Here is a 26,238-nt window from a genome sequence, read left to right on the forward strand (position 1 = left end):
TATTTATAGAACCATGATTCCGTTTGAAAGTGTTCCAAGCGGAATTAAGATTCCAAGCAGAACTTAATTCCACGCGGAATTACCACAAGCACTTTTCAAGCAGAATTAACCTCCCAAGCGGAATTACATGAAATCTCGAAATACGTGCCCTGATCTAACATTCTAATACCAGACTCGATACAAGACGAAGTCGACAGACGCATGCACTAACATTTCGTCTTTCCCCAACTGACACTCACATATTTCCACAAGTATAACCACTCGGAAATTAAATAAAAACGAAAAAAAGAGAAGAAATAACCACATAAACAAAGGCAGGCAGGGGGGGTTGATTAGTCCACCATTACCATTTTATTAACAACACTATAACTAGTCTTCAAACTCATGCATGTGATCTAATAGATAATTAGTTGCCAGCTCCTCGTGCTTGTTGCACGCGAAGAACACCTCTAATACTAGTGCTCTGTAAAATCCCATTGCTTTAAGCTGAAACGATAACTCTGCGTTAATATTCTTTCTTTTTCCTCCAAACTATCTTACTGAAGCAGATGGAAAATAGAGTAAAATGCCATTTTCGTCCTTGAAGTTTGGCCAGCTTTGTGACTTTCGTCCAAAGATTTGTTTTTCCGCATATAAATCCAAAAGGTTTAAAATCTTTTCATTTTCATCTGGCATGTTAACTCTATTCATTTTTCTCCGTTAAACCAAGGGTATTTCCGTCTTTTTTGGTTAACTTAAAGGGTAATTCTGTCCTTTTCACTTTATGTACAAGTATTTCAAATACCCATGTTAACTAAAAACAAATATATATATAAGTAAAAAGACGAAAATACCCCTGAGTTGACGAAGAAAAATGGATCGAGTCAACAAGCCGGATGAAAATGACAAAGATTTTAAACCTTTTGGATCCAGATGTGGAAAAACAAACCTTTGGACGAAAGTCACAAAACTAAGCAAACCTCAGGGACGAAAATAGCAATTTACTCTGGAAAATATATAACTTACGCGTTCGATGGCTTCACGTTCCTCAGGTGTAACAGTAACAGCCTGTGGCATTGCTGCAGCAAGAACACCGAGTACATTCCTGAAATTTAGACCCTGTTAGATTTCGTCTTAAGAACCATAAACTAAGTACAAAAGATTAGGTATTGACGGAAAACATACTCTCCGCCTTCAACAGGTTCGTTAATCGAACGAAGAAAATCAGCTTGATGCTCCTGAATGAGTCTCACCAAGTGAGGATTTTGCTTCCCCAGCTCTTGAAGCATAGGCTGTCAACACCGTCATAACATGCTAGCATTATGCGTAGTCAACTGTATCTACTCGTGTGTGTGTGTGTGTATTAGGGGTGAGCAGAAACCCGGAAAACCCGATTTAAGCGAACAGCACAAAAAAAAGAACCAAAACTTGTGGTTTGGTTACGGTTTGCATTTAAAAAAACCCGAAATAACCCCAAACCAAATAACTTAAAAAATCATATCGTTTTAGTTTTTGTTATATATTGATTTAGGAATTATTAAGTTTATTCTTGATACGCCCCGCTTGCGATATGTGCATATAATGTATATATGTGTGGGCGCTGGGGGGGGGGGCAAAAGTAGGGTTGTAAAGGAGCCGAGTCGAGCCGAGCTCGACCCAGCTCGAGCTCGGCTCGAACTCAATTCGAGCTGGCTCGGCTCGAGTTCGAATTTCAAAACGAGCTGAGATTTGAGGCTCGAGCTCGACTCGATTAAAATTCGAGCTAGCTCGGCTCGATCTAGCTCGAATGCCAAAGAACGGCAATATTTACTACTTAAAAAAGCTCTCAAAAATGAATCTCTTCATAGACTAAGGGCTATAATTGCAATTTAATTTAACCAAATGGCTAAATATGCAAGTATAAAAAGTTAGCCCACTTTGTACATTATCTTTACCTTCTTCTATAGGGGAGATACTCCCTTAGTTTTTGTCTTCTAATCGATGTGGGACAAAAAAAATAAGGATGTAAACCTTATCGAGCCGGCTCACGAGCTCACGAGCCAAGCCAGGCCAAGCTCAAGCTCGGCTCGTTTACAAACCGAGCCGAGCTGGCTCGTCTACAGCCGAGCCAATTTCGAGCCGAGTTTTTTTCGAACGAGTTTCGAGCGAGCTGCGAGCCACGAGTTTTTTGAACACCCCTAGGCAAAAGTGAAAGTGCACTATTTTTAACGTTATTTTACTAGTTTCATGAAAATAACGTTAAAAGAGGGGTATGGTTAATCATGCATCACGTGGTGGCGTTGATAGCCGAAAGACAAGGGAGTGCAAGCACTAATCGGCCTTTGTCTTAATTGCTGAGTGCCTTATGTCCAAGGCTCATAGTTATCGATAGCGAATAACGGTCAATAGCGACAGGCTACCTATATGCTACGTAGCGATAGCGACGAAATAGCACCAGCTATTTCGTGTTTAGCGATAAGGTACTAGAAAATTTTAAAAATAAAAATATAGCTATTTATAATTATTGCATATATTATAATGCTACTTTTATACTTTATATGTATAGATTTGTAAGTTTAAGAACCAAATGTAAACTGGTGAAGATAGAGGGGGTTGAATGTTAAAATACACAAACTAATTTCACTCTTTTTATGTAAAAATTTACAAGTTAGAGGGTAAATGTAAACTACAGAATGACAGAGAGGCTAATATGTAAAACTATACAAACTAATTTAAACCTAAATATCTAATTCGTCACCCCATTTGTAAGCTCCGCCGTCCAGATCCACCGCAGCATGAAATTACAGAAATACAGAGGGAAAACTACTATGAACGTCATCAAAACAAGGTACCGCTTCTTTCTTTCCATCAATTTGAGCCTCTGGTTTCCCTCTTCCTCATTTCCGGCAGAAGTTGCAGCACCGGCGCCGGAATCTGCCGTCGGACGTTGCTATCTGGTCGATATTTGGTCGCATAGTACCTTGTAGCGGCATATGGCCGCGTTGCTACGCTATTCGCGATAGCGTCCGCTATGGATTCCTACGGGGTAGAGGTAAAGTTGTATACATCTTACCCTCGTCAGACCATACCTTAGCTTTGCTATTGGTGGGATTTACTGAGTATGATGATGATGATTAATTTATTCTTGAATGTTAAGTATTTATAATAAGAACATTAACATATTTATTTATCATTGAAATGATTAATCCATTGTCTACAAGAAAAAACAAAATTTAACATATAAATTAAATTATTTTCAAAGTATTATAAAAGAAAACATCTTAATAAAAACTTTGGAGAAACATTATAATAGATTAGAAAGTTAGATTTACGTAAACAATATAAATTAAAAATATTAACCTAAGTGTAAACATCTAAGAAAGATTCTTAAACCTTGAATTATATTTTTATTTTTGAATCTTACCTAATTTGTTTCAAAAACCGAAAAACCAAACCATTGCTAAAACTGAAAAAACCGAAACCAAACGGTTTTAAAAAACTAAACCGAACGAACCGTGCACACCCCTGTGTATGTGTATATATATATACGCGTGTGTACATACATCAAAACATACCTGCAAGATTTGTGGATTAGCTTGCACCATGGCTCGAAGTGCTTGGAACTGTAAACAGAAACATAGACGGTTATTTTTTATTTAAATCAGCAGAACCCTGAGTATATACAAGTGCTAGTGTGGTGGGACTAGTGTGTATACAGTATACCTGTGGACTGTTACGTAGAAAATCAAGATTGCTTGTAGCACCAGTAGGAGCATTTACACCCATGTCAGGAAGACCCTGGGCCATACGTAACAACTTTAACATTTAACATGGTTATAATGAAATAAGAACAATGAGTCAATGACAAGTCAACAACAAAATACCTGAGGAAAAAGATCCAACGGGTTTGCATTAGGTCCAGTTGACGCCACAGCTCCAGCTGGTTGTGCAGGCTGAGCAGGGAGGTTCACCGCCTGCACACCTGGCACCGGTGAAGCTCCTGCTGCTGGACGAAGATCAGCTGGCTCGGAAATTCCCAGAGAGATTATGTACGTCATGTTTAGTTCTTATTCATTATATGCATCACGTTTAGTTTTGAAAAGTGTGTCGATATACTTACAGAATATAGATACTCGACAGCTCTTTCTGGATTGTTGAAAGCAGCACGAAGGGCACACATAACCATATCCCTATCCCAAATACCGCCACCCATATCAAGCAGATGCTGGATTCTACCCTCCAAATTGCTTCCTGAAACCAGATTTAATGCTGCTTGATCGTATACATTCTCTGACCTATAATCAATGTTGTAGAAGGCGCTAGGCGCTAGTCGGGCGGTGAGGTACCGCCTAGGGATTAATCGGGATTAATAGGGATTAGTCGGGATTAATTGGATTGGACTTTTTAAGTATAATTTTACAAATTTATATATATATATATATATATATATATATATATATATATATATATATATATATATATATATATATAGATAAGCTTATACTTTTTATTAATAAATTTACAAGTTTAGGAGCTAACTTTATATTTTTTATTAATAAATTTAAAAGTTTAGGAACCATATGTAAACTAGTGAAAGATAGAGGGAGTTAAATGTTAAAATACCTAAACTTAAATGTTAAAATAGGTTTATAACTAAAATTTGGGCTTTAAACCATGGGCCAGGTTTCAAAAATTGGGTTTTTTGGGTTAAAAAACATGGGCCTGATTAGTCCGATTTTTACCGATTTTGACCGACTTTTACCGATTTTGTCCGACTTTTACCGACTTTGACCGATTTTGACCATAACCGATTTTTTTGACCGACTAGCTTATATTTAGGCAGTAACCCACCGACTAGCGCCTTGGCGCCGATTAATCGGCCGCCTAGGCCGATTTCTGCAACATTGCCTATAATATCACCAACCATCTAATATGAGTGTTTACTAATTTAATAATATGATTAGCTATCTCATCTTATTGGAGAAATACTGACGGAGCATTATCTGAAGCTGGAGTGACTGAAGGAATGGGTGCAGGCCTGCAATCAGAGAAAGTAGATTAAATAGCAGGAATTTTAAATATGAATATAATGAATAGATATGCAGCAAATAGATATAGCAGCTTAAGCTTACTGGGTTACAGCTGGAGGAGGATCGGGAATAGGTATGTACGGAATAGAAAGATTCCAACCCCCCAAGTAAAGAACTGTTATAAATAATGAAGAAACCAGTAGATTTAAATATGAAGCAACGCAAAATAAACCAAATTTTATACCGGAATATTCGGTTTGATAACCTGCTACTAATTCTTCTTCTGCTTCTTCTGGTAAATCAAAAGGGAATCGTTCACACTCGGCTAGGGAAGAAATTAGAAAAACTAGAAATTAGAAAAATTACACCTGTGTGACAGCTGGCACCGGGGGAGCGACTGTAGCACTTGTCTGAGGTGCCTGCATAATTACGGTAGGGTTAATGCACATCACACACATCAATGTGATGAATGAAGATGTAACTAAAGCAACACCAAATAATAAATGTTTAATTATATATATAAAGAGATATAAGTCAATACCTTAGGGGCAGTTGCTGCTGTTGAGGTTTGACCGGAGGGTGCCTTACTCTGTATTTAACATTGACATAAAACAGAAAAGAAAATATTAAACGAGTAACGCAATTTCTTATACGATAAGTCATAACCAACTTCCTTTATTCCTAAAAGACATGTTCAGTAAATAAAAATATTTGCATGTTTGGAGATAAAGGGGAATTAATTTAACCTTCGATAGCATTGATGTGCGCAAAATGCAACATATAAATTACATCAAATGTAGCATAAAACTAACCCCTTTTTAGTACTAATGTTGGAAAAAGTGTGTTTTTGTCTTCATTTTGTATTTTCAGGATTAAATGAGCTCAAATGAACAAAAGAAGCAAAAAGGCAGCTAAATCTAACATAAATACAAGAAAAGGAATAAACGTGGCATGCCCAACCCCCGATAGCATCTTCCCAAGCAAAAACAAGAGAACAGAAGGCTGAACATGCCCCGTGCTTAATGAGAACCCAAGTGTCTGCAGAAAAGACAAAGTTGTAGAAGCTTCTATCACCCACCACAGGGGCGTTGTCCAGCGGACACGGGCCCGTGGTCAACTCTAAGATTCGCAGAATCTAGGAAAATCTTGATAGTACAGATACGCTTCTGCACACGGGGTCGTGCCCAGCGGACACAGGGGCGTGGTCAACTAATGCAGACAAACTGCATTTAATGAAGAAAGAGAAGATGGGTGGACACGGGGCCGTGTCCAACGGACACGGGGCCGTGTCCGGGCTTCTGTGCAGGCTATAAATAGGGGTGCTTGGCTCATTTGCAAACCATCCCTTGGCAAACCACCTCTCTCACACTTCACCCACCCACCACCACCATCACAACCCACATCCACCACCATCATCCATCATCCATCATACAGTGTGTGTAGTAGTCTCGGGATCCAAGATTGATCGTAAGAGTTCTTGACAATCGAAGGCCATGTTTACCTAAGTGTCTTACATCACTTGGTGAAGACAAGCATTTAGTGTAATACTTTTTATTTTTAATCTTTTCGCACTTTTTATTTGGGTATGTATTAATGACTTTAATATCTAGTTTCTTATGTTGAAGGTGAATCTTCCTTATCATTTGTCTGTGGTGTCTTGACGTTATTTTACTGTCTATATAAAATAAAAGATTTACACCATTCATATCTCCACGGTCTATATGGAGATATGTTGGCTACCTGGTCGGAGGTTAAAGGAATGGTTTGGTAAGAGTCTTGCATTGTTCGGTGTATAGATCCTGCAAGGACCTGGGTCAACTTTAGTAGGACCTCCTTCAATACCCACTGGTATTGGATGGCGGGGGTCCAAACTCCTTGATCCCCTCATATGTAAACTACTATTAAAACATTAACCCAGCTACTTAGGACTGTATCCCTGCTGACTCAGACTACTTAGCCGAGGGTAACGTCACCTTCAAAAGAGGGGCCTAACACATTACGCATTAATAACTTAATTAATTATCTTTCAATAATCCAACCCTTTAGGATTGTATCCTTGCTGACTCAAACTACTGGGTTGAGGGTAACGTCACCTTCAAAAGAGGGGCCTACTACTATAACTAAGATAATCTCTTAAAAAGTACAAAAGTGGGGAAATAATCAAAGGTTACACTAAAGGCGAGTCGGATCCAAGTGATTCATCTTGTCTATCTTTTTTTTTTCAGCATTTTTTTTAGTTTTTATTTTCTAGTTTAAAACATTTTTCTAAACTTTTGATTTGATTAGATGTTGAGGATAAACCGGTACTAAAAGCTCTTGTGTCCTTGGACGACCTCGGTATCTTACCAACACTATACTACGCTCACGATGGGTGCACTTGCCCATATGTGTGTTTGGTGTTAGTAAAATATCATGTTTTATAAATTTAAAACTTGACTAACGTGCAAAAAGGGCTAAAAATATAACTATAAATTATATACACACCGACAGGCATCAAGTTTTTGGCGCAGTTGCCGGGGACACAAGGATTTTAAGAACGTTAGGTATCAACGGCCTAATCGTTTTTCTTATTTCTCTATTTTTCTTAGGATTTTTTTCTTAATTTTTCAGCTTCTGCAGAGCTCAGCAAGGGCCGTGCCTGGTCGGACACGGGCCGTGCCCAGCATTGTTACTGGCAGTTTTTATTTTCCGAGTTACAGAGAGTTGAGCACGGGGCCATGTCGGTGAAACACGGGGCCGTGTCGAGCTCCCCAGTAACAGGGATCCGGAAAACAATCACTGTATCTCCGACCACGGGCCGTGTTCATCTGAGCACGGGGCCGTGGTGAAGCTTTTGACCAACGTTCTTTTTGTTTTTATTGCAGGACTTGGAACCCAGGCGCCACATCTGAACTTTCCACGCAGTGTATGAGCTCCTGTTCTAGTAGAGACATAAAAGAACCCCTAGACGAACCCGAACGCTTTCTAAGAAGAAGACTTAAAGCTAAAAACCAAGAGAAAGTTTCGGGGGACCCACTTCCAATGGCGGACCAACGTACCCTCATGGATTACCTACGACCCACTGTAGGTAATCTCGGCGCCGCTATCAATGCACCAAATGTCGAAGCCAACAACTTTGAACTTCGGCCGCATTTGATACAAATGCTTCAAAGCTCCGCAACCTTCCATGGGCTTGCGGACGAGGATCCCCATCTACATATTACTAATTTCTTAGAAATATGTGATACCTTTCGGATCAATGGAGCATCAAACGACGCCATCCGCCTTCGAATGTTTCCATTTTCACTAAAAGACCGAGCTAAGGCTTGGCTTAATACCCTCACAGTTGGCTCGGTAAACACCTGGGATGAACTAGCCCAAAAGTTTCTATATAAGTACTTCCCTCCTGCTAAAACGGCTAAATTAATGACTGAAATAAATACATATTCATAAGAGGATGGGGAATCCTTATATGAAACTTGGGAAAGGTTCAAGGAGCTACTAAGAAAGTGTCCTCATCACGGTCTTGCGGAATGGCAACAAGTATCCACTTTCTATAATGGGTTGTTGCCACACACAAGACAAACACTTGACTCTAGCTCCGGGGGACTTTTAGGTAATCGTCTCCCAAATGAAATATATAATCAAATTGAGGAAATTGCTCAAACCAATTTTCAGTGGCACACTCCCCGAGGAAATAAATCTATTGCCCCGGGCGCCCATAAGGTTGATGAAAGCACTTCTTTACAAGCCCAAATCGAGGCCCTTTCTTCAAAAATAAAAAAGCTAGAGATGGCAAAAACGGCCTCGGTTATGGCTTGTGAGGGGTGTGGTGGGCCACATGAAAATTGGAGTAGTATGAAAGAAGTAGATAATCAAACAGAATCGGTAAACTCTATTGATAATAGACCTAGGCCGTCGGGTCCTCCAACGGGTACCTACAACCAAGGATGGCGTAACCACCCTAACCTTGGTTGGAGAGAACTTGGCAATAGTAGTAACCAACAAAAGCTAAACCAACGAACAAACTTTCAACAACCAAGAAACGAGTCACAAAATTTCTCTCAACAACAAGGGGGACGAGAAAGGCTTGAAGATACCGTATCTTGCCTCATCTCTGACACCGAAAAGAAAAACTCGAATCGATTTCAACAATTGGAATCGAATTTTAGAAATCAACAAGCTAGTATTCAAAACATTGAAAAACAATTAAATCAACTAGCTCAAAATTTCTCCGAGAGACCACAAGGCGCGTTACCAAGTAATACCGAAACCAACCCAAAGGTGCAAGTACATCTCATCACATTGAGAAACCGTACCGTGGGTCCCGAGGAGGCTCCATTACCTCCAACTGAAAGAAGCCGGTCTAGCGAAACCACAACTCCACTCATGCCTCAACATGAAAAGGCTTCTCCACCAAATCAAGAGCCCACCAAGAACCCTCCGATTCCGTACCCCGGTCGGTTAATTCACCAAAAGCCCGATGAGCAATTCGCAAAGTTCGAAAATTTGCTAAAACAATTGCATGTTAATGTTCCATTTATCGAAGTCCTAACTCAAATGCCTTGATATTCAAAATTTATGAGGGACTTCCTCACTCATAAAAGGAAAATTGAATCATTGCAATTAGTTAATTTAAGCGAAGAGTGCTCCGCCTTGCTACTCAACAAACTCCCGCAAAAGAAGATCGACCCTGGAAGCTTCACAATTCCTTGTTCGATTGGGGAATCCCCCATTCGCAATGCACTAGCCGACCTCGGGGCTAGCATCAACCTCATGCCCGCATCAATGTTCAACCGACTCGGCATAGGGAAAACAAGCCCTACAAAAATGAGCATACAACTCGCTGATAGGTCCGTCAAATATCCACAAGGTGTCCCTGAAAATCTATTGGTCAAAGTCGGCGAATTTGTCTTCCCGACCGACTTTGTCATACTAGATATGGAGGAAGATACCGAAGTACCACTCATCTTAGGAAGGCCATTCCTAGCTACGGCCCACGCAGTGGTAGACATGAATGGTGGAACACTAACATTGAGGATTGGGGACAAGGAAATGAAGTTTGGAGTTGGAAAGAGAGTAGAAGACGACGACCCGGTCAATTACATGAAGGTCATAGACTCGAGTTTGGATGATGCTCTCCGACGGTGCAACATGGGATGCAAAACATCCCACTTGGGTAACATATGACCAGGCTTTGGGTCTAGCCAAGGACCCTTATAAACGTGGCGCACCACGGAGGCATTCCGCGGAACTATCCTTAGTTTAGTTTAGATTAATTTTTATGTTTTCTAGTTTAGTTTTAATTTTCAGGAATAAAACACACTCGGGATGGTGAAGTATACCAAGGGAAACTTGAACCAACGCCCCATGCACAAAAACAGGGCCACCCGACAATTTTTCTTCATTACAGCAAGTTCAGCACGGGCCGTGTCCACCCAACACGCCCCATGCTCAACCATCTGCAGAAAAATGCCCAGTTCAGGTACCTTGACACGGGGCGTGCTCACTGAACACGCCCCCGTGTCCAGCCTTCTGTTACTTTGTTTTATTTTCTGTTACTGGCGATCTGAACACAGGGCCGTGCCCGGACACCAAGGGCCGTGTCCAGACGCCCAGTAACATAAATTTTTGCTTTTTCACATCTTTTTATACATTCAATCAACCTAAAAACTTATTTTTGGGACACATTGAGAACAACGTGTAATTTAAGTGTGGGGGGATGCTAAAACCTCGAATCTTGCAAGTCCTAATTACGAGCCTTACACAAAACTCTATTGGAACCGCTAAACACCCCAATTTTTTTCAAAAAATTTTCATTTTTTTTTACTTGTCTAGGTTTAATTTGGGAATTTCAAGTTCTAAAAAAGGTTATATTTTTACAAATTTACAACCGATAGCGTCGTGATAAAGGGAACCAACATAAGAAAATTATGAAACGACATGACAAATCTAGTTAAAATTTGATTATATATACTTGATCACATAAAAACCCATTCCCACAAAAAGTGAGTTTTGAGCCTTTATTGAGCATACAAATACACATCTTTAAACTAAATGCTCATTTTCCGTTTCTTGTGTGAATAGCCGCTTGGTTTCTTACAACTCTAGAACTTGCCACGACGACACATTCTCGGTCCTTACCAACTTAAACCCGAGTAAGTAAATGATGGAGGCATTAGGACTAACCCTTTTTATTTCTACACCATTATTTTTCTTTTTTTACCACCTACCCAAAAATTCCCCTAGTTAACCCCTTTGAGCCTAAACCTTTTCATTTCTTAACCCAAAACAAACACCCTTTTACCCACCAAAACCCTTTTTTATTTTAAACCCTTTATTTTAGTAAAAAGCTCGGTTTTTCATATGACATTCCTTGAATATATATATATATATATATATATATATATATATATATATATATATAGGGGAAGGTTCAAATGAAAACCACTAGTTAACGCGAAAACTCGAAAACTAATTAAAAAAAGCCAAAAAAACATGCAAAAAAATTTTTTTTTAAAAAATTTTTTTTTTCAATCAAATTTTCGCAGGTTTTTTTATTAAAAAAAAAAAAATTTCAAAAAAAAAAAAAAAAAAAAAAATTTTGTGTAGTGCACATGTGTAATACTGCACATGTGTCTGTGTACTACACATGTGTATTATTACACATGTGCACTACACAATTTTTTTTTTTTTTTTTTTTGAAAAAAAGTTTTTTTTATATATAAAAACTAGCGATTTTTATTAAAAAAATTGAAAAAAAAAAAAAAAAATTTTTGTGTGTTTTTTAGGCTTTTTTTAGTTAGTTTTCGAGTTTTCGCGTTAAAAGTGGTTTTCATTTGAACCATCCCCTATATATATATATATATATATATATGATGAAGCCAAAGGAAATAAACAAACAAGTTTATCAAAAAGAACTTTGTTTGAAGAATTGCTTCATCAAAATAAAAAGTTACAAAAAATAAAAAGTCTTACGAAAACCGACGCTTTTTACGTCTTTCGCCCTTTTCTACTAACCACTAACCCAACCACCTACCTTTAACCCAAGCCTAACCCTTCCCCCAAAAGTCCTCTTGATATTTACAAAGGTGTATAGTTAAAAAGGAGGAGGATTGATTGCTTGGCAAGCTTATGGTAGGAGTAAGTTCCATGCCGCTCTCGAGTGTTTCACTAAAATACATCTTCGGCCGAGTGTTGAGTGATCCCCCGTGAGGTATGTGAACTTGTATATAAATGGAATTTAAAAAAAAAGGCATGTTATGCCCTAATAAGTAATTTATCTTATGTAGTGGTTTAAATAAATCATGACGAATAGGATCGTAAATAAATAAAAATAAAACTTTATAAAGAATCTTGGAAATCCCGAAACTCTATGACAAGCCCAAAAACCTTCTCTTCTACTCATTCCATTTGGGAGTGTAAGCCACATTATAAAGAGTTTTGCTTGAGGACAAGCAAAGATTCAAGTGTGGGGGTATTTGATGTGCGCAAAATGAAACATATAAATTACATCAAATGTGGCATAAAACTAACCCTTTTTTAGTACTAATGTTGGAAAAAGTGTGTTTTTGTCTTCCTTTTGTATTTTCAGGATTAAATGAGCTTAAATGAACAAAAGAAGCAAAAAGGGAGCTAAATCTAACATAAATACAAGAAAAGGAATAAACGTGGCATGCCCGACCCCCCGACAGCATCTTCCCAAGCAAAAATAAGAGAACAGAAGGCTGAACACGCCCCGTGCTCAATGAGCACAGGGGCGTGCCCAAGTGTCTGCAAAAAAGACAAAGTTGTAGAAGCTTCTATCACCCACCACGGGGGCGTGTCCAGCGGACACGGGGCCGTGGTCAACTCTAAGATTCGCAGAATCTAGGAAAATCTTGATATTATAGATACGCTTCTGCACACGGGGTCGTGCCCAGCGGACACGGGGGCGTGGTCAACTAATGTAGACAAACTGCATTTAATAAAGAAAGAGAAGATGGGTGGACACGGGGCCGTGCCCAATGAACACGGGGCCGTGTCCGGGCTTCTATGCAGGTTATAAATAGGGGTGCTTGGCTTATTTGCAAACCATCCCTTGGCAAACCACCCCTCTCACACTTCACCCACCCACCACCACCATCATAACCCACATCCACCACTATCATCCATCATCCATCATAGAGTGTGTGTAGTAGTCTCGGGATCCAAGATTGATCGTAAGAGTTCTTGACAATCGAAGGCCATGTTTGCCTAAGTCTCTTACATCACTTGGTGAAGACAAGCATTTAGTGTAATACTTTTTACTTTTAATCTTTTCGCACTTTTTGTTTGGTTATGTATTAATGACTTTAATAACTAGTTTCTTATGTTGAAGGTGAATCTTCCTTATCATTTGTCTGTGGTGTCTTGGCGTTATTTTACTGTCTATATAAAATAAAAGATTTACAGCATTCATATCTCCACGGTCTATATGGAGATATGTTGGCTACCTGGTCGGGGGTTAAGGGAATGGTTTGGTAAGAGTCTTGCCTTGTTCAGTGTATAGATCCTGCAAGGACCTGGGTCTTTAGTAGGACCTCCTTCAATACCCACTGGTATTGGATGGCGGGGGTCCGAACTTCTTGATCCCCTCATATGTAAACTACTATTAAAACATTAACCCGGCTACTTAAGACTGTATCCCTGCTGACTCAGACTACTTAGCCGAGGGTAACATCACCTTCAAAAGAGGGGCCTACCGCATTACGCATTAATAACTTAATTAATTATCTTTCAATAATCCAACCCTTTAGGATTGTATCCTTGCTGACTCAAACTACTGGGTTGAGGGTAACGTCACCTTCAAAAGAGGGGCCTACTATTATAACTAAGATAATCTCTTAAAAAGTACAAAAGTGCGGAAATAATCAAAGGTTACACTAAAGGCGAGTCGGATCCAAGTGATTCATCTTGTCTATCTGTTTTTATTTTTATTTTTATTTTTCAGCATTTTTTTAGTTTTTATTTTCTAGTTTAAAACATTTTTCTAAACTTTTGATTTGATTAGACGTTGAGGATAAACCGGTACTAAAAGCTCTTGTGTCCTTGGACGACCTCGGTATCTTACCAACATTATACTACGCTCACGATGGGTGCACTTGCCCATATGTGTGTTTGGTGTTAGTAAAATATCGTGTTTTATAAATTTAAAACTTGACTAACGTGTAAAAAAGGGCTAAAAATATAACTACAAATTATATACACACCGACACGCATCAGCATAATGACGATAAAGGAATTTTCAGCAACTTTGTTCTCTTCCAAGGTGGTGGCATCTTTAAGAACTTTACCCTGATGGATAAGCATCTGCTGTGCAGCAGGATAAACATCTTGTCCCTGAACGGTTTATATATTTTTCTTCACATCAGCAACCTGCATCAATAATCACACTACCTTAACACCATATACAAAACTTCAAGCACCTGTTAACAAAAGCATCAATGATTGCACCTGTCATAGAATTCAAAGTATTGGAAAAAATAAACATGATATTTGTATTACAGTGCTGAAATATTGCGCGAAAAGCATTACGAGATATGATTGAGTATTCAATGAGTAACCCTCCAATATGCTAATTGTTTTTGGAACACAATGAGCCTGTGTTGTAAGTTGTAACTTGTGGCCACTGGCCAAAGAGAACAGTAGTGTGTTGGCCACGATGTTACATAATGGTATCATAGCCAACAGGGAACTAATGATCTTATATGCCAACAAGGAACTAATGATCTTAGAAAAGATTTTGTATAAGTTAGTAACTGACTGGAAGATTTGAACTTTATTTTAAATATTCTATGTCACTGTTATAATTCAATGTACTTGACATATTCCTTAAGTTATTTAAAAAGCATCATAATCTTTTAGCTTAAAAAAGAGCATATAGTCTTGAACTTTATTTTAAATATTCTATGTCACTGTTATAATTAAATGTACTTGACATATTCCTTAAGTTATTTAAAAAGCATCATAATCTTCTAGCTTAAAAAAGAGCATATAGTCTTGTTATAGCAATAAATGGATACTAAAACAAGTAGAAATATATATTAACAACGCGACTTCCAAATCAGCAGTTAAACCGGTCAATCCAGTAACTAATGCTCGTCCTAGTTCCATGGCAGTTAAACTTTGTAAAATCAGTTAGATGTGCGTATGCCACATAACAAACTGCAAATGTGAAGACTGTCATTACGGTTTCGCATATTACGTATCAGCAGACAGAGACCAACAGGTGCAATTTAAAATGTCTGAGAGTCGGCACGGAAATTACATACCCTAAAACCAACAGGTGTGTTAGTGCAGTTGTCTGTCGACTACATCTTCGTTCGTGTCTTAGAATGATAGAATGATAAAGAGAGTGAAGCCCGAAGACTGATCAAGACTGAAGTACTGAAGACAGCATTGTTGTGACTCGATAGTCGACTCCATCAACATCTGAGGGGGAGTCTGTTGGTGCACTACATCTGCTGATTACGTCTGGTATCGAGTCATTGTCTTAGAACGTTAGATCTGGGCTTGAAATATGAGAAATGGTCAAAATGTATAGGTTGTAGGTTAGTGGATCGCTCATTAGGCCAATTAGGGTTTGGACCGCTCGAGCGGACATGTTTGAACCGCTCGAACGGCAAAGCAGCTTATGGACCGCCGATATGACACGAGTAGGACCGCTAATGTGACATATGCATGGACCGCTTATTGGGCCTGTCCAATAAGCGGTTCCAGATGTGTATAAATAAGTCCGATGAGCGATCTCAGTAGAAACGGAGCGTAGAAGTCGTGCCGAAGTTCTGCCGGTGCGAGATTTGAGCTGTAAACGTTTGAAATCAATAAACAAGTAGTTAAAAGTGATTTGCCTGCTGTTTCTACCTTAGTTTCTTGTTATTCCGCACCTGAAACCAAGGAGAAAGCCTCTGAACGACTCGTTCGGGTCATCACACGATCCTACAATTGGTATCAGAGCTCAGGAGGAGGTTCTCTGCAGAAATCAGCTAGATTTAGTCACTTTTTCTTACTTCTACACCTTCTTTTTCAGATTCAGACACTTTCAACGGTCGAAATTTGCTGAAAAACTCAGGGATTGTGCGCGATGGCATAGAGATAAATCCTGGAAAGTTTCGGATCAAAATTCGAAGTTTAAGTGGGTAAAAATTGAGTTTGAAACTATGGACCGCTCGATCGAACAGGTAGTGAACCGCTTATTCGGACGGTTGTGAACCGCTCATTTGGTCGGTTGTCTGTGGACCGCTCCAAAATTGACTGTGGACCGCTCATCCGAACTCCCTGAACCGCTTATCCGTACAAGTCTGAACCGCTTATTCGGTCGAACAACAAATTTTTGAACCGCTTAGTTGAACAAAATCTGGATCGCTTTTTCGATCAGTTCCTGGATCGCTCATCCGAACTAATCTGGACCGCTTATTTGGATTGATTTGGATCGCTTTTTCAGACAAGTTTTTGAACCGTTTATTCGAACAATTGTTTCGCTTATTCGTCACATCTGAAAAACCGAGTTACTGAATCATGGGTTTTAATGTGTTTAACATGACTCAAGAAGAATGTGATAGAAGAAGAGTACTAACGAAAGAGTTTGATTCATTTTCAGGTTTTCCAGGAGAAAGCACAAGATGTATCATTGAGAGATATATATATCTTGTTCATTCAATGTCCGAAGTTGGTTTAACCAAAGCATCAGAGGAATGGGTCGAAAAATTTGTCAGTGCGTTACCTCAAGAGGAATGGGAAAATTATATCTTAAAATTAAAACGTTCTGAAGAATTTTCTAGTCTGACAATTAGTCAACTCATTGGAAAAATTGAAGAACAGATGGTGATCAAGGATGAGAAAAGGAAAGAAAAAGCTGTAAAAGTCAAAGAATCTGTGAAGAATGAATCGTCAAGGTCTGCATCAGTATGCTCAAATTGTCACAACTTCAAGACAGTCAATGACAAACTTGTGAAAGATGCAGAAAGTTTAGCATTGGAGATCAAGAAGTTGAACAAAAAGGAGAAAGCTGATGAAAAACAGATTCTAGACTTACAGGGTATTTGTGAGAAGTTGAAAGTCGAAAATGTCAAACTATTGGGTAGTGTGAACAGTTTGACATTAGAGAACAAAGGTTTGAAAGAAAATGAAAAGGTTTTTGAAAGCAAACAGAAATCTTTAGAAAATGAAGATTTCTGGATAAAATTGGAGAACAAAAATCTGAAAGCTAATGAAGTGAAACTTCAAGAACAGATAAATGTTTTGGAAAATGAAAAATCTGTTCTTGAAAACTTGAAAAATGAAAATGAAAATTCAATCAAGTCTCATCTTGAAAGAATATCTAAGCTTGAAGACGAAGCTAAGAGTTCAAGGATCAAGATTGATGAACTTGAAAAGAAATTGATCAGTTTTGCGACTAAATCTGACAAGTTGAATATTCCTTGTTCAAAACCGATCAATTCAGTTCCAATAAGTGACTGTGTCACAAACTTTGACTCTGTCAAAGTTGAAGATTGTGATGATGCATCCGATGATGAAAATGTTAAAAAAGAAAAACAAAAATTGTTTTTAAATTTGAAAGAAAAATTTCAGAAAACTGTTTTGCAATCGACCGAAAAAGGTGAATGTTCTAAGCAAAAGCCTTTGAAGAAGAAAGCAGAACAGAAACAAAAAGATAATAAAAGTTCATCGGATCGATCATCCAATCAAAAACAAAATTTACAAAAAAATAAAAATGAAAACTCAAAAAATGTTGGTAATAAGTGGTGCAGGTCAGACCACAGTGCTAAAGCGTCAAATCCAGCAAAGTTGAGGAAGGAATATCACCAGGCCAAACAGTGTTACGACTTGAGTGTTTGGTACAATGGTGATAACTGGTACGATAACAGAATGTGTTACAGCTGCGGCTATCATGGACACATTGCTGTTAATTGCCAGTACTGGAGATATGAGACCAGGAGGTGCTTTAATTGCAACATCAAAGGTCACATTGCCCGAGATTGCCCGAGGAGATCAATGGGAAGATCAAGGGTTATGTCTCAGAAAGTGGCAAGAATTCCAGTCAAGGTTAATCCCGAAGAACTAAAAGTTCGAGAACCAAAAGTTCAACAACCGAAAGTTCTAGAGACGAAAGTTAAACTTTCTCAGGGGCAGAAAGACCGACTGAGGAAGAAGAGGAAGAAAGCGAGAGAATATCTCGAGAAGATTTTGTCCTCAGGTTCACAGGATAAACAGAATAAAAGTTCTGATGAATCGACTCCTTCAGTTGCAAAAACAAGCAAGACGAATTCATCAGATACAAATCTGAGGACAGAACAGAGAGAGAAGAAGAAAGAAAAGGTCGGTGATGAATCTGACAGATCAAAGTCGGACAAGCCACCTGCAGGCAATGATTCTGGTATGGTAAAACCAGAGGAGCCATTGGTTAAGGTAAAAGTTGAGAATTCTAGTTTAGCAATGGATGATGCAAATTTTCCACCATTGTTGAGCAAGAATTCAAAATCACCCAAGGTCAGTCAGGCTTGGGTGAAATTGTTTAAATAAAAAAACCTGACTTGCCGGAGATCCCAAGATGGTATCGTGGATCATGAATCGGCACATTTCTTGAGAAATTTCACGTTGGTGATTTTTCGATTTACATGTGGTAAATCAGGGACATTAATTTGTACTTGATTTTCTACTGATGGTTTATGATTAAACTGGAAATGATAAATCTTTGAAATGTTTGAAGAAAACAAGATGATGAGATAACCCCAAATCTACAAATGGTTGGAACACAAACTAATTTTTCTGGAAAAACCATTTTGATTGAAACAAACTTAAGTGTTTTGAAATCATTATGGGAAAATAGTTTGTTATGAGGGGGAGTTCTGATTGTTTTTGCACAAGAATGGTGAATTGAGGTAATTCACATAATGTTGTCATATTTCTTGTATAGTTTGTTTTCAATTTTTCCTCGGAAAATCAAAATTGAAACATATTTTGATTTTAGGGGGAGTAAGAAAATTTTGAAAAATTTAAAAAATTGAAAAAAATGAAAATGAGTTTTGTTGCAAAAAGAGGAGATGATAGTACATTGGTGGACTTTCACAACATGCTAGAGATTTGTAAATTCAAAAATGTTTTAAATAAGTCTTACTAAGGATGTGTCAGTAGGCTTCACACAGTTAGTAAATTGTATTCGAGATATAAACATAAAATCAAAACTTACTTATTTTGTGGGGAACACTACTTGGATATATAGGTAACCCCTGAAATCTCGTTTGAAAGGTTTCTTATTCTGAAATACTAGGTTCTTGTACTCAAATGATGTCTGGGGTATTATTCCGGGACTTCTGCTGAACGGTGGTTCTGACCTAGTCCCTGGCTAATACTTTCTTCATATGCTTGAAACAGAGCATAAAGCCCTCAGTTGATTAGACAATAAAATTGATGATCAGTTGTTGTAGCTGAAAAGATCTTCTAAAGGGGACCCACTGCTAAGTCGAAGCTGATATCTCTCTGCTGAACGGAAGTTCTGACCTGAGATCCCTCAGTTCTCGCATTTTTCCCCTAATTTATATACAGATATCATTTGTAGTTATACTTACCTGTAAATCAGAATATTGGGATCTGGATACGGGAGTATATTCAAGAGGTGGGACACTCAAATAAGTTTAAGTGCTAATACATTAAATACGTATCTTGAATCAATTGAAAATTTGTGTAGAGGTTTAAGTGGACAACAATACTGACAATCAGAAGTAAATTTGTTTTTAACATTTGCTGATTAATCAAGATCAACGGTGTTGGTGATATGTCTCAAAAACCGATATGATCCTCTTGCACAATCTCTCAAAAATAGTGTTCATTTTTGTATTTCATTAAATTCAAAAATCCAAAAATATTGTTTGTTTGTTAGATATTTGAAAACTACAAAAAGATTTTCGACAACAGAGTGTGAAGAACTGATATTTGACATTTCAAGTGTAAAACATGTTGAACTTGTGGTTTGGGAGAGAGTGTAAAATTGTGAAGATTTGATATGCAAAATTGGTTCATTAACTTGATGAATAAGTTGAATGGTAACCTACAGTTTGATCTTCATAATTTTTCTTATATGATTTGCTGATTCATTAAGTTGAATTGCAAATTGTATTAGTTTGTAATAGTATGGTTGAGTTTTGCAGGTTTCTGATCCTGTTGCTACGAATAGCCAGGAGACACATCAGAACCAGAGGAGAGCTTAAACAGAGAAAGCCAGGAGTTGATTTCAATGGTGATAACGATTTCCAGACAGAGATCTCAGCATTATGTTAGGGGGAGTCTGATGAAAGTTAGAGCCAGAGAATGGTCCAGGCATGTGATTCCAGGAAGAAATTCCTGAAGAAAAAAATTATTCTAGGCTGAGTTCCTGAAGAAGGCCGAACAAGATTGAAGAGTTGTGATTGTTTGAAGACTCTCACTAAAGATTCCGTCAACATTCAAGGGGGAGTTTGTTAGTGCAGTTGTCTGTCGACTACATCTTCGTTCGTGTCTCAGAATGATAGAATGATAAAGAGAGTGAAGCCCGAAGACTGATCAAGACTGAAGTACTGAAGACAGCATTGTTGTGACTCGATAGTCGACTCCATCAACATCTGAGGGGGAGTCTGTTGGTGCACTACATCTGCTGATTACGTCTGGTATCGAGTCATTGTCTTAGAACGTTAGATCTGGGCTTGAAATATGAGAAATGGTCAAAATGTATAGGTTGTAGGTTAGTGGATCGCTCATTAGGCCAATTAGGGTTTGGACCGCTCGAGCGGACATGTTTGAACCGCTCGAACGGCAAAGCAGCTTATGGACCGCCGATATGACACGAGTAGGACCGCTAATGTGACATATGCATGGACCGCTTATTGGGTCTGTCCAATAAGCGGTTCCAGATGTGTATAAATAAGTCCGATGAGCGATCTCAGTAGAAACGGAGCGTAGAAGTCGTGCCGAAGTTCTACCGGTGCGAGATTTGAGCTGTAAACGTTTGAAATCAATAAACAAGTAGTTAAAAGTGATTTGCCTGCTGTTTCTACCTTAGTTTCTTGTTATTCCGTACCTGAAACCAAGGAGAAAGCCTCTGAACGACTCGTTCGGGTCATCACACGATCCTACAAGGTGCAACTTATGATGAATACTAAATTCATTTTGAACGAAATTTCCATATATACAAAGGGTAACAATAAAATAGAACATGGAAAACAGTCCACATACGCAACAACTCAAGCAAGCAACCAACCTACTACTTTCTTGTTTGTCCCAAACATTAACTTCACATTTGATACCATTGAATTCATGCAATAAACGACTTAAATTAGTTCCTTAATGTATACTATTATATATCCTAAAACACAAATTACATAGATTCATATGAGAGGAAGAGATAAATTTATTCCTATACCAAGCATTATAAAGACAGCCTTGGACCACCAAGTGAATTGCTTTCTAATAAATATATTCTGCTGGATTTCACAGCAGACGCCTTCTGTTCTTAATACTTTTATAGTAATTTATCAATTCTCATATAAGGCCATATAAAACAAAAATTTCCTCATTGATACTGTTCGAGATTCATAAACAGATCAGAAATTTGTACCCAAAGTGGTTATAGGTAATTTTACACACCATAAACTTATCCTAAACAAGACTAACAAAAAAAATAGAAGCAAGGATGACTTTATCATTGTGCTTACTTGGAATATAAATATTACCTTAGTTTCAAGCTAACGACTTACAACCACATTTCATATAGCAACTTAGTTAGTAAACAAAAACTAGCTTTTTAACTTATTCAGTTATTCCTGAGTTATAAAAACTATACACACAAAATCAATTACGCAATGCATACGCACAAAGCATTCATCACACCAGATCAAGGTAACTACAAATTGGTCAATTGAAGTTCCTTTCCACAACCTATCGGTTAACATCAGCATTCCAAAAGTAAAATAGCCCTAAAATAGCATGTATTATTCATACATGACCAAAACTGCATTTATGAAAGCTTTGGCAGATTTTCACAAAATACTATCCATTTGTGACCGCTTCTGACAGCTAATTTCACAGCTTCTAACCACATACTTGACAGAATATAAAGAATAATAACTAAACTCCATAATAAGTACAATCATCTCCAGCTACATCAACAAAAATTCCCAATCTTTTCATCAAACTTAAACCAAAACATGCATACACAAACCTACAATCTAATTAACAACATCATCCCTAACAAGTAACAAACCTAAACCCTAAAAAACAAAATTCCCAGTTCCAGAAGTAAACACTCATGCTATAAACAATTATTAAACATAATCGAGTAAACCTTTAGATCAAACAATGCATATAAAACCCTAACTTCCAATCAATCACACAAACAATTCAACAAATTGAAAACAATCGAAAATCAAAACGATACGGGCCGTATCTTCAGGTTTAACTTCGATTTCGAAGTGAGTCCCCTTCAATGTTTTGACAAAAACCTTCATCTTCAATTTATTATCGTCTGCAAGTCGCAACTCAAATCAAAGAAGCAATCGATATACGTAACGAAGTGAAGAAGCAATCGTTAGGTTTTGAATGCGAGAAAATATTAATAATAATGATAATGATTAATAATAATAATAAAAAATAATAATGATAATAATAATAAAGGGGATGCACGCACCGGATTTGGGCTTGCGTTGCGTCTGTGTGTTGGAGATAGGTATGGTGGATACGGTGGAAGTATAGCCCCTTTCTCAAGCAAACTGGGAAAGGTAAAGTTGTTCTCATCACGCGACTTTGGTTAGACTGCCGTACTGAGAGTTTGAAATCAATGGGTTTGAAATCAATGGGTAGGCCCAGGCCCGTGCTGAGTAATTATATTCGTCGTTTTGCCATGCGTGGCTAATGTTTGGGCTTTAGTAACATACTTTGTTTGTGGGCTTAAACAGCCTACTCTAGATGTTCACAAAAAACCCAAACCCAGACCTGGACCTGGGTATTATAAAAACCAGATATTGACAATCTGAATCCAAACCTGACCCTACCCTATGGGTATGGACCAGGTATGATATTCCAGCCGAGAACCGAACCCGGGTTTTTTAGACCCGCTTTATGCCCGGGTTTTTTCAATGCACGTAACCAGGTTTAATAATACACGTATCTGGGTTTTAGGAATACCCGATACCAAGTGTTAGAAATGTATGCAATGTCGGGGGTTTCTTTATACCCTGCCAGGGTTTTTTATATATGTCTAGGTTTTCTAATACCCACCCGGGTTTTTTTTTTTATACCCGAGCCATATCCTAACCCGGAAATAGGGTATTCTAATACCCGAGTATAGAAAACCCAAACTCAAACCCTACCCGAACCCGGGCACACATGGTATAGATTTCCTGGCCAATACCACGACCCGACCCCGACCCAGGTATTGGTAGTACCCGAAAATTCAAAACCCGGTCATACTCGTGCTCGGGTATTAAAAAAACCCGGTTTTGTGCACCTCTAGCCTACTCCGGCTATATTTTAATCTAATCCCAATTGATTTATGAAGTGTCGTTCAAAAAAATGATTTATATAGTGAATTTGTTATAAAAAAAGATTATCCCGCTGTAGTTTTTTGGACAGGGTCATCTATGAGAATTTAGAAGTCTTGTGTGACAAGTAAAAATAAGTGTCTAATTATATAAACTTATATACCATAGTCAGCGATTGGCGATTGCAACACTCGGTTACCCAGTTAGATTGTCGATTAACAACTGAAAAGGTATTTGGAATATTATTTTTAGGTTATTGTAATTTACTTTTAAGTTTAATTGGGTACTAAAAAAGCCTGGTTTTGTGCAGCTCTAGCCTACTCTGGCTATATTTTAATCTAATCTCAATTGATTTATAAAGTGTGGTTCAAAAAGATGATCTATATAGTGTTTTGGAATTTGTTATAAAAAAAAGATTATCTCGTTATAGTTTTTGGATAGGGCCATTTATGAGATTTCAGAAGTCTTGTACGGACAAGTAAAAAATGAGTGTCTAATTATATTATATATGAAATGAAAAATGGGAAGTGTATGAGAAGTGTGTGTTCTATCATTTATCAATCACACATATATATATATATATATATATATATATATATATATATATATATATATATATATATACAGTAGTCAAAATGTAACTGAAAGAATAACAACTTAGGAGGAGACTTAAGGGAGATTATATTTGTATTTATAACACTCCCCCTCAGATATATTATTATTTATTATACACAGTTAATAACATACTTCAGGATGATATTAAATAGATACTTCAGGACCTATAGAATAAACTCATACTACTGGATCAGTTGTACTGCCTCATTAAAAACCTTACTAAGAAAAAACCCATTGGGACAAAACTTAGTTATGGGAAAAAGAGTACAGTGTGTATAATTCTCCCCTTGAATTCAACAAACATCTTTCAATGTACGTAGACCGATCTTGTGTGATAGTTGCTCAAAACTGTTTCTTGGTAAAGATTTTGTGAATAGGTCAGCTAAATTTTCATTTGACTTGATTTGGCAAACGTCAATTTCCCCTTCTTTCTGCAAGTCATATGTTGAGAAGAATTTTGGTGAAATGTGCTTTGTTCGATCACCCTTGATGTAACCTTCTTTGATCTGAGCTATGCAAGCAGCATTGTCTTCATAAATAATTGTTGGCTCCTTCTTGATCTGTTCTAATCCACATGCTTCTTGTATGTGAGTAATCATTGATCTCAACCACACGCATTCTCGACCAGCTTCATATAGTGCAATTAGTTCGGCATGATTTGATGACGTTGCTGTAAGTGTTTGCTTAGTTGACTTCCAAGAAATTGATGTGCCACCATATGTGAATACATAACCTGTTTGAGATTTTGCTTTATGTGGATCTGATAGATATCCAGCATCAGCATACCCAACAAGCTGGGACTTTTGATCTTTCTGGTAGAAAAGACCTAAGTCTTGTGTCCCGCAAATATATCGGAATATGTGTTTTATTCCATTCCAGTGTCTACGTGCTGGGTTTGAACTGTATCTCGCTAGTACATGTACCGAGAATGCAATATCAGGTCTCGTGTTATTTGCAAGATACATAGGGGCACCGATCGCACTTAAGTACGGTACTTCTGGACCAAGTACTTCTTCGCCTTCTTCTTGAGGGCGGTAAGGATCCTTTTGAGGATCTAGCGGTCGGACAACCATGGGTATGCTAAACGGATGAGCTTTGTCCATATTAAAACGTACTAACATCTTCTGGATGTAGTTTGACTGATGGACGAATGTACCGTTTCGTAAATGCTCAAACTGCAGGCCGAGACATAGTTTTGTTGTGCCAAGGTCTTTCATCTCAAATTCTCTCTTTAATATATTAGCAGTTTTTTCTATCTCTTTAGGAGCTCCGATGATGTTTATATCATCAACGTAGACTGCTACTATAGTGAATTTTGAGAGTGATCTTTTTATAAAAACACATGGACTGATTATATCAGACTTGTATTCTTCTTTTTCGAGATATTCACTGAGCCGATTGTACCACATGCGGCCAGATTGTTTAAGACCATATAAAGATCTTTTTAGCTTTATGGCACACATGTCTCGAGGTATTGATTTTAATGCTTCGGGCATTTTTAATCCTTTAGGGATTTTCATGTAGATGTCATTTTCTAGTGTCCCGTACAAGTATGCGGTGACGACATCCATAAGTCTCATTTGAAGTCCTTCTGAGATTGCAAGGCCAATTAGAAATCTAAGGGTTATCGCATCCACTAGAGGGGAATACGTTTCCTCATAATCAACTCCTGGGATTTGGGAAAACCCTTGTGCGAGACATGCCTTGTATCGTACAATCTCATTCCTTTCATTTCTTTTTATAGCAAACACCCATTTATAACCTACTGGTTTGGCGTCTATGGGTGTTCGGACTACAGGTCCGAAAACATTTCGCTTTTCAAGCGAACCTAACTCAGCCTTTATGGTCTCTTGCCATTTTGGCCCATCAACTCTGTGCATGCACTCTTCTAGAGTTTTAGGTACATAATCATTTTCATTGATTACATCCGTTGCTATAGCATATGCAAATATATCATTAACACGTGTTTCATTTCGGTTCCATATTGTACTATTTTGTACATAATTGATAGAGATCTCGTTTTTGTTTGGTACCAGTGTGTCTTCTGGATTTTCATTTTCCTCTGGAGTTATATTTGTCTCTTCTGGGACATTTACCTCTTCTAGGGTTTCAGTTATTAAATTTTC

General features: G+C 37.9%; 1 non-coding gene and 1 pseudogene across 1 annotated transcript; both read right to left on the reverse strand.

The window, feature by feature from the left end:
* Positions 1-369: 369 nt before the first annotated feature.
* Positions 370-22,465, reverse strand: LOC110924322 (annotated as a pseudogene).
* On the reverse strand, positions 8,388-8,494 carry LOC118489425. The gene has a single exon (XR_004887445.1). It is a non-coding gene; the product is annotated as a small nucleolar RNA R71 (small nucleolar RNA).
* Positions 22,466-26,238: the final 3,773 nt, after the last annotated feature.

The sequence above is a fragment of the Helianthus annuus genome, chromosome 17 (assembly GCF_002127325.2).
Source record: "Helianthus annuus cultivar XRQ/B chromosome 17, HanXRQr2.0-SUNRISE, whole genome shotgun sequence".
NCBI lineage: Eukaryota > Viridiplantae > Streptophyta > Magnoliopsida > Asterales > Asteraceae > Helianthus > Helianthus annuus.